An 8,158-nucleotide genomic window follows, 5' to 3' on the forward strand; every position below is an offset into this window, starting at 1 on the left:
CCATTGTCGACTAAGTTCAGGTATTGGTCAAAACTCTCTAGTTAAATAATAATTATTGCGAAGCATGGTGGGCTATTAAACTGTTAAAATAACTTATTTTGATGTATAAGTAGTAGAGTTGTGATAACTAGTACTGATAAAAGTCATTAATCAAGAAACAAGTAAAAATTAGTTGATATAATATTATATATAAGTTTGTAAGTACCAGTAAGGTATTCGTTGGTATTAAAAAGGTATTAGATAGTATCAATCGTAGGTACCATCTAAGAGACTGAAGGTATTAAAAAGAAATACCATCTAAGTGTTTGAAGGTATTAAAAATAAATACCATCTAAGAGTTCGTAGGTATCAAAGAAGAGTACCATCTAAGCTTAACTTGGCTATTGTTGGTACACCATCCAAGTTGAAACCAGAACCAAACCACTAAAGACAAAAGTGTCGGCAAAAGTACACTTGGTCCCCACTTGGTAGAGACCAAAGTGGTATCAAGTAGGTAGAGGTTTAGAAATCCTCCTGTTTTTGTAGAGTAAAGCACAAATGCGGTCCCTAAACTTTTGTATTTGTGCACTTTTGGTCCCTCAACTTTCATTTGAGCACAATTGGTCCCTCAACCTTCATTCGTGCACTTTTGGTCCCTCAACCACAACTCTTGGTGTTTCCGACCAAAAAGTTGAGAGACCTTGTCTAGTCAGCGAAAGTTTAGGGACTATGACTCATTAATATATTTATTTTCTTTTTTTTAGATTTTTATTTAAAAATAAATCTTTTTCTCTAAATTTGCTTTTTTTTTTGTTGGACCATAACTTATTATAGTTTGTTTTTTTAAAATTAAATGTCAAATTAAAACAAACACAAATTATCTGAATATGAGACCGTTAATTTGATGGAAAATCCAAAAGAATTCTCAACATCAAATTAACTTAATTTTCCTGTTAAAAAAAAAAACCTTAATTTGTGACATTTTTACTTTGGGATTTACTCCTGTCAAAAAAAAAAAAAAAAAAAAAAAAAAAAAAAAAAAAAAAAAAAAAAAAAAAAAAACCTTTGGGATTTACATATATCATCTAATTTGCCTCAATTTATGTAAATGATGAGTTTTTTGGATAAATCTCCTTTACATTGAATCAATTTTAAAAATAAAGATGAATTCAATAAATCATAATACAATGCAAATTTGACAAAGAAGATTTAGTAACAATGAAAATGAACTTCATACTCGTAAAGAGTAGGATCAAGTGTTGGATACTTGGATTATACGAGAATATATTTCATTAGATCATCCTCATCAAACACTAAATAATCCAATTAAACTAAAAAATGAATTAAAATTCGATTATGGTCACCTTTCACCTCGCCGCAACCGCAGCTCCCACCACTGCGCCACCTTCCCGCATCTCTATTCTCCACCACAACAGCCGCCACCTTCGCACACCCTAATTCGCGCAGTCACATTCTCCACGAGCCCACATTTCCAACACAAGATAAATCAAAGGCTTGAATTAAAAGATCATTATTCCTGATGAGGTGCAAAGTAGGGATTGTTTTCCCCATTAGAGCAGCCAAACCGAAATAGTAGTAGAGGAGACTAACTCCTTTGTTTTTGTTTTTTTATTTTAGTTTTCTTCATTTTTCTTCTTTAATTTTCATTTTCCTATTTCTTTTTTATTTCCTTTTTCCTTAATTCTTTCTTTATATTTTCATTTCCTATTTCTTTAAGACAAATTTTTTTTTAGAAAAAAAAAAAACAAGAAAAGAGAGTAAAATAAAGTAAGGTCCCTAAACTATATGATACCTAAACTAATAAAAAGATTCTTTTAAAATAAAAATTTGACAAAAAAAAAGAAAAAAAATAAATTATGAGTCATAGTCCTTAAACTTTCGCCGACTAGGCAAGGTCCCTCAACTTTTTGGTCAGAAACACCAAGAGTGGTGGTTGAGGGACCAAAAGTGCACAAATGAAAGTTGAGGGACTAAAAGTGCAAATACGAAAGTTTAGGGACCGTATTTGTGCTTTACTCAACTTTTGTTCACTAAGCAAGGTCCCTCAACTTTTTGGTCATAAATACAAAGTATGGTGGTTGAGGGACCAAAAATGCACATACGAAAGTTGAGGGACTAAAACTGCACAAATACGAAAGTTTAGGGACCGTATTTGTGTTTTACTCTGTTTTTGTAACAGAAATGCAGGAATTATTTATATATATGAAAATAATAAAAGACTAAAATATCCTTATTCAATTTTTAGAACTTAATATCCCATTTTAACTTGAACGTTAAGTTCAACTTTAAAAAATCTCCATTTTTACAATCTACATTTGCTAATCCCGGAAATTTTACATTCAATTTTCCTCCCATCTAAGGTAATTTATATGTTTAATTTCGTTCTTACTTTTTTTATATAATGTTTCTCTTTTTTTTAATCCGAGGGGTACTGTTGAACCCCGAAAATCTAATTCGGGGGGTACCATTGACCCGCAAAACTGATCTGGGGGAACTGTTGAGCCCCGAAAATCTTATCCAGGGGTTAACATTGACCCTCCGAAATCTTATCTGGGGGTACTGTTGACTTCCCGGAAACACTTCCTGACACCCTGACAATTTGAAATGCCTCCGAATAAAATCGTATAACATGGACCTTTTATTTTGTTTGAGTGTTCTCTATAAATTGATTTTGCGGGAAAAAAAAATACAACACATAATTTTCATACCTCAAAAAAATCGTCGCAGTGCACTTCATTATTGTTCATGAATTTCTATAGTATTGAATATTAACTAGGATGAAAGCTTGAATAAAAATAGAGATGATTATATAGTTAAGAGTGTAAAGAATAAATAAAAACAAGGGCAAAATTGGAATATAATCATTTTAAAAATATTAACTTATTCTGCATTTAGGTAAAATTGACCCTGCATTTTGTACTCCCCTTATATGAAGACATGAAGTACAATAGAAATTTTGTGAAGAAGGTGTTTTGTGAACAACTAGGGGTGGCAATACGGATCAGCGAGTCGGGTTCGGGTCAAAATCGGGTTGTGCTTAGAAACTATCAAAAATAGTTTAAAACTTAATATTATTACGATATATGAAATTTTGGTCAAATCAGGTCGAATTTGGGTTGTTCGGGTCGGGTTCGGGTTCTTTGGGTCGGGTCAGGGATTGCCAGCCCTATGAACAACTCTCCATTTGTTGTGAAAATAAGGGAAAACATCAAGATTGAAAAATAATTGATCTGTGTACATTATTTCATATATTAGGGGTATATATACCTAGAAACTGGGGTTTACTTAGATAACTATAAACCCAAAATCTAGAATATTATATTCTATGGGATATTCCAGAATGATATAAGGATAACATTCCCCCTTGGATGTCCATTATCGAAGATTGCGCCTCTTAAAATCTTAATAGGAAAACCTATGGGATATAAACCTAATTAAGGAAAAAGAGTACAACATTCTTCGTAATACGCTCGAGATGTTGTCTCATTAAAAACCTTACTAGGAAAACTCAATGTGGGACAAAACCATAATCAAGGGAAAAAGAGTATAGCGCGTATTTTCTTCCCCTGAAGAATACATAACTTGAGATGTTCTAGTCCCGCATCAATGAATCCAATATAGTTGAATATCTTCTCATATGTAGTAAAATAACATTATTTGATCTTCGATCCTCACAAACTGAAATTGCATCTTCAAGTCTTCACGTGAACTTGTGAAGTGTCTTCATTTCACCATACATGTGTTTTTCTCTAATATCATTATTTCAAATCTTTGTTTAATAGTTGATTTAAAAGTTAAACTTCAACGGTTACAACTTCTTCTCGAAGTCGATTGTGAATAATATAAATTGATGATTATCATTTGATAAAACATTCATTAATAATAATTTGATGACAAACGTTGATATTATTAACGTCGTTTTCAATCTCATATGAATTATAATATAACCCATGTAATTATATATATACATTGATCATTGTTCTTCTAGACCATAAGAAAACATTATCAAGCATAAGTATTTCATTAATATTCCTTAGACATTTCATAATTGACATGATAATTCTCTTGCAAATACAAATAGTAATTCTCACTAACTTTTATATGCTCAATCTTCAGGTTGAGATGTCAATTGTAATCCCCCATATTTTTAAATATATTATTAATGAAATTATATTTTATTCATAATATTTATTTGTATTTTTTTCGGATTTAATTTCAAAAGTTTCAAATTATTTTTGGGTTTGGTGAACGATTTTTCTTCAACAATTTATGTCAACAAACAAACCAAACCCACTTTACTTTCTTAATTGGGCCATTAATTTTATGAGGCCCAATCTTAAAACTAACCCTACACCACTATCTCTCCTATAAATACCCCATACATCCCCAAAATTTCCCCACACAAAAGGTTAGTCTTATTTTCTTTCTCTTTTGTTTTATTAATTTGTGTAATTATAATTATTGATTATGGGTTTTGATTTTATTGTTTGAAATTAATTTAACTAGAATCAAATTGTATTTTGATGATTAAACTTTATAATTTCAGATTTTATAAATGTTATAATTTTCAGATTTGTAAATTTAATAACCTAGGGTTTTTAATTATTGAAAATCATGATTTTAGGGTTTTTATGAACAATTGATTTAGGGCTTTTTAGTAATGATGTTTTGAAATTTTGGTGATTATAACTACTAATTAGTTTAACTTAATTCCAAATTATTTTGAACACGTAAATTCGTGTTTTAATGTTTAGATTTCGGTTCGTTAATATTAATCCCGATCAGGTTCTGAACTCATCCGATTTTGACAAAAAAAGTAGTGTTTTCCATGTGGAAACAATGTTTTAAGAAAGATTCACTACTTTGGTAGTGAACACCACCCTCTCGTGGCCAAATTCTTCGTCTACATATGATTTTCGGGCAGTTTTTCGATTTTGACGAAGTTTTTTATGCTTAAAATTTTATCCTTGAGTTTGATTAATAAAATTAATTATGTTTAAAGTTAATTAAGCATATTAATATGTCTTTTTTATTAATAAGTTTTTCATCATATTATATTGTTGGAAATTACTTGGGTTAGTGACGTGGGGAAAACTATGTCGTTAAACTAATCCTCCCTACGGTCAAACAAATTTATAATCACTCAACTACCTAAATACAAGTATAGAGGTAAGTCAAGGGTCGAACCACTAGGAACGGTTATGTTCAAGTGTTTCTAATTAACGCCTAAGCTAGGTCGAAGTCCAAGGTGAAAGTTAACGCTATTCTACTTTCTAAATCAAAAACCAAACAAATGAAATACTAGGGAATGGGGATCAACATGCAATCATGATAACCAAGGTAATTAGGGAGTCAAGCAATCCAAGCTATGCAAAGACAAATAGTAGGAGCAATTAGGGACATTCAACTAATCATCCTCACACTCTCTAACATAGATTTCTCTAGTGCTAAACAATATGAAGAAACATAATCAAATACTCAACTAATTATGATCAAATCGATATCAAGTGGTCATGTCAATCAATTCAATCATGCAATCAATGCTAGCAATCATGGTTAGCTACTTGTAGGGAATATTTCAAGCATTATGATAACCCCAAACTTGAACCCCACTGTGATCATACACTAAAGTACGGTGGCGTTCCAAAGGGAAAGACAAAGAGCTAAAACGAGTCGCCAACAAGTTTTAAGGAACTTGTACCCAAAAGACAATCCAAAAGGACCATCAACTACTCCATAAGGTCTTGAACCAAATAGGGCCCGGGGATGAGGGTACGAATCCAATCTACAAAAGAAAGGACCCGCCCTATAAAATAGGCCTTTACTTTGTTCTGCTCGTATTCATGTGCGCTTTTCGAATAACATACAAACATTATATTAAACCTACCCTGTTTATCTATGTTGGTTGAATATTAATGCACAAATAATACTATTATTGGCGATCACTTGAGTTAAAATCACATTAGCCTAAACCAAATTAATAATTATCTTATTAAGCGTGATTTCAAGTACAAATTCCCTTTAAACCTGCATAAAAGGCGTGATCAAGCAATAACAATAATATATATCAAGCAACATAATAATAAACAATAATAATAATCATGATAATAGCATGATAAGGCATAATTAAGCTTGATAATAATAGCAAGATCCTAGGCATGATACTAACAAGATCAATAACAAATCCTAGCATGTCACTAAGCAATAAAGATCAAAGCTTTAAACCTAACATGGTACTAACATGATATTAGAAAGAGTAAAGGCACCCTAAACATGATACTAGAAAGCATAAAATAACATCCTAACATGATACTAGGAATTATAAACAATAATAAGCATGCAATCTACATAGTGAAAGAAATAGGGAGTAAGCTAATCTACTTACTTTGAAGCCTCGTACCTCTTTCTAATAACAAAATACACAAGTTAGTAAACTTCAATGAAAATAATAAAGAATAATAAAATAATTAAATTGAAATCAAATTAAATAAAGTTTAGACTAGTTTTGGACCAAACCCTCAGAAATTATCAAACCTTGCACGTCTAGGGCGAAGGCAACTTCGAACTTGGCTAGATGACTCTAAGTCTAGTGTATGCGGAATATTGTATGTAAAAAACTAGAAAAGAGAGAAAGAAAGCATGAATTGCTCAAGAGAGAAGAGAATAAGAACTGATAGTGATTGATAGGAATTGATGATTCTGAAAACAGGAATTCAGACGCTATTTATAATGAAAATAATCCGGAAAATCACGGAATTTGATAAGGAATAAAACTCCACGCTGTCGCCAGGAATTAACTCTGTCGCGAGGCGACAGGGTCTGTCGCGCGGCGACAGACTTGTCGTCTGGCGACAGCCTGTATAAGCGCGTTTTTCTTCACACGGAATCCGATCTTTAATCAACTTGATCTACGGACGGAATCCGTACAGAAGATAAAATACATATTTTAAGATAATAAAATAATATTTTATTCCAAATAAAAAACCTTTAAAGATAATTAATTATTAATTCTATCAATATTAGAATTAAAAAGAACTTTCTAGAAACTTCTAGAAAACTATAATTAATCCTAATAGTTTTAGGAATAGTAATTAACATTGGGCCCTCCTCTAGATCATTGGGCCATATTAAAATAGAACACCGGGCCCAGTTTAGTATTTTAGCCATAACTTCCTCAATATTCATCGGAATTGGGCTTATAATATATCGTTGGAAAGGTCTTTTAAAGCCCCATCCAACTACACCATTATTGGACCCTTATCATGGACCAAAATAAACCGAAATGGACGTTTTCAAATAAATAAAGTCATTTTCAAAAACAGAGAGAAAAGAAATTAAAACTAAACCGCGACACTTGACTTTCGAATCACTTTCACCTAATTCGATAATAACACGACGCACAAGGCATTCATCACTGGGTTTGGTTTTGGGGAGACACAAATGGGTGTCTACACTACTCCAATCAAACTTATGCAACATGCAAACCTCTATGAATCAATTTAATCACAACACAAGAACTACTCTAATTCCCAAATCAATCTCAATCCATCAATCACACATGTTTACCCAAACCCTAGCAAGTAAACTACTCAAAAAACATGATCAAATCTACTATCAACTATAGAAAACAAGAATTAACAAAATATCAAGAACAAATTACTCTAATCAAACATCAAATATCAAAATCAACCAAACAAACATCAAATTAAACAAAGCAATTAAATGAGATAAAGTTTAGAAATGCTCATTGATAATAAAGAAAATCTCAAGCACAATTGTCACACTTGCATCTTCAATCTCTCAATCACCATTGAAATCTCTCACTTTCTCTCTCTAAAACTAATCCTAAAATAGCCTAATCTAGAGAGAGAAGCTCTCAACCTAAGAGAGAGAAAACTAAGCTAAATTGCAAATAGAATAAAACTTGGATCTAATAATCCCCAAAAAATGGGTATTTAAACTAAGCTAAGAAAAATAATAAAAGAAGGAAAATAAATAAATAAACTAAGAAAAGGAAAAAATAGAAAATAAGAAAAGGAAAATAAGAAAAGAAAACAAGAAAAGAGAAAACAATAATAAAAGGAAAAAGAAAAGAAAATAAAATAAAAAAAAATAAAAGGAAAAGAAAATAAAAATAAGTCCCACCCAAAACCAAAAG

This window comes from Chenopodium album, chromosome 26 (genome assembly GCF_948465745.1).
Source record: "Chenopodium album chromosome 26, dcCheAlbu1.1, whole genome shotgun sequence".
Classification (NCBI taxonomy): Eukaryota; Viridiplantae; Streptophyta; class Magnoliopsida; order Caryophyllales; family Amaranthaceae; genus Chenopodium; species Chenopodium album.